Source organism: Triticum dicoccoides, chromosome 2A (assembly GCF_002162155.2).
Source record: "Triticum dicoccoides isolate Atlit2015 ecotype Zavitan chromosome 2A, WEW_v2.0, whole genome shotgun sequence".
Taxonomy (NCBI): Eukaryota; Viridiplantae; Streptophyta; class Magnoliopsida; order Poales; family Poaceae; genus Triticum; species Triticum dicoccoides.
This window is the reverse complement of record NC_041382.1, coordinates 515,489,433-515,491,771: the sequence shown is the minus strand read 5'-3', so window position 1 is coordinate 515,491,771 and position 2,339 is coordinate 515,489,433. Positions and strand designations below refer to the sequence as shown.

The following is a 2,339-nucleotide window of genomic DNA, read 5'->3' as shown; positions in this document are numbered from 1 at the left end:
CCGGCATTAGCGTGGGAACTCATCGCCCATCCTACTACTACTTACCCATGTCAAGAGTATAATAACTTGATGGTGTTGGGCTCAACTCGTCATAGATGAGACCATGGTTGATACGGTTGTAGTATGGCACATAAAATGAGTGAAAATTATTTAATCTTAATATACTAGCCATATGTAGAGGGCCCCACCTTCCCGTATGTCCATCTAGGCACCCTCTACCCACCGAATAATTATAAAATAAATAAATCAATGGATTAGCTGCTCCATCAGCTAACCCAACTATATGTCAACAGTCACTCCACACAATTTATTACCAAACCATTTTATGCAAGTTGATGATAAGATAGTAGAGAATAGTGTTTTTTTCTTCAGAAAAAGTTCTACTCAGCCTGATCAAGGAGAGCTTGTCTGAGTTTTTGTACTCAGATCCGGACTCAATTTGCTTCTGTAGCGCCTCCTTCTTCGGACTGTACTCGCTTCCTGCAGTTCGGCAAATATATATTTCGAGACTAAGTCGAGTGAACACGAGGGAAATAAAATTATACGTCGGTGCAGTGTGGTCATCTTACAGTCGGACATAATTATTTCTTTTATTACCTATTTTTCCTTTTTTACTAAGATTGCATTAGTAGGTGGATTTAGAATAGATAATTATTAGATGTGCACCTGGGTAATTACCACTACTAGAAACCTCCACGTGCCCTCTCCCTTTCTCAATTTCCAAGTCTCTCTCTCTCCTCTACTAGTCCTCCATCGAACACAACACACACCAATACTAGTCCACCAAGAACAGAACACACGCACATGTCTTCTCTCCCTCCTATTCCTCTGCTCCTAACCTAGACAGATCGGCCACGCCGCCAGCGATGGGAACATGCTGCTCCGCCACTGCCGGACCTCTCTCTCTCTCCCCTGATCCAAATCCCTAATCTCTAATCCCCTCTCAGATTTGACTTGGAGGTTAGGTTCTTGTTGTGCTGTGATTCATCTGCTCCAGAATGAAGCTGTCGGTGTTGGTGTCTGCGGTGCCGCTGGGTGTTGCAGATAAGAATTCAAAGGCATGGCCATGGAGCAGATCGAGCATAAGTGCGGGTTAGTGATGCCCTTGTCCCCTCCCTAATTCTTTCTTTTTTATGCTCAAGTTCTCAGATTTGGTAAATTAATTTAGTCTCATGTGCATGTGTGTGTACTGAATCAGTTCCTATTGTGCAAGATGTTGGTGTACTAATGTTGTACGTTATCTTGCTCCATTTTATTTTACTTGATTAAGGCATTATACATGATTTCTTGTACTGTTGATTTTAAGATCTGTGATAGATGATACTACTGGAATGATTTAGCTTTTGTGTGCATCTGTGAAGAACTAGTGAGGAATATTGTGGGTGCATCCAGGTTGGGCTTGTTTTGTGAGTGTGAGTGCTAAAGGAATGGCAGAAGAAGAACTCACCTTTCTTCTTTTGCCTTCTCTGTTGTTCCTACTAGTGCTGCTCCTACTTCCAGATCCCAGTCCAGTAGGCTAACTTCTTGCTCTAGCCTTCCTCCTTCGATCTACTATGATTTCTCTAGTCACCATCTCTACGTATTGTTTTTGGATCTTTGTTGGTTGCAGATAGAAAGATGAAGACAGTGGGAGGAAGACAAGCTGTTGGTTTGGCTATTTGGGGAAGAATGGAGATGTGTGAAGTCTTGGCAATGGCTTGCTCTGCTGTCTCTTCTTTTAATATCAGAAAACCATCTTCCTTGGCTGGTATGGCTGCCCATCCCCTTCTCCATTGTTCTCACAGGTGCTAGCTTCTAATTGGCTGAAGGTTGAAGCCCATACATAGACTATACTGCTGACCCATTGACTAGTGCACGTGAGGGTGGTGGTCAGTGTGTGTCTCAAATGTGTCCTGCTATTCTGGTTGACCCAGAGATATTTTTAGGTTGGTCTAAGTTTGTTTGGCATTGTTGTATAGATTAGCATAGTTTAGTCTCCCTCCATTTTCTTTTTCCAAAGATTTGTAATACACTTGTACAGCTGTACTGTTTGAGGTGTATGAGTATAAATATATATTTGAGTGGTTATTCTTGTTGAAGAAATTTGAGATGTATTTTCTTAATATATTCTACTTAATTATCAAGTTAAGTGTGGAATAACTATGTGAAAAGAAATATGGGTCATTACATAGATTGATCTTTCTTGCAATGGGAGAAGTGCTTAACTTTGGGTTTAATCTTGCGGTGTCTTTTCCCAGTGACAGCAGGGGCAGCAAGGCACGTATTGTATTGTTGCCATCGAGGATAAAAAGATGGGGTTTATATCATATTCCTTGAGTTTATCCCTCTACATCATGTCA

General features: G+C 41.4%; 1 long non-coding RNA gene across 1 annotated transcript; it reads left to right on the top strand.

Moving 5' to 3' along the window:
- The first annotated feature begins 511 nt into the window (after positions 1 to 511).
- On the top strand, positions 512 to 2,082 carry LOC119355120. Its single transcript, XR_005171466.1, has 2 exons — positions 512 to 1,092; positions 1,610 to 2,082. It is a non-coding gene; the product is annotated as an uncharacterized LOC119355120 (long non-coding RNA).
- Positions 2,083 to 2,339: the final 257 nt, after the last annotated feature.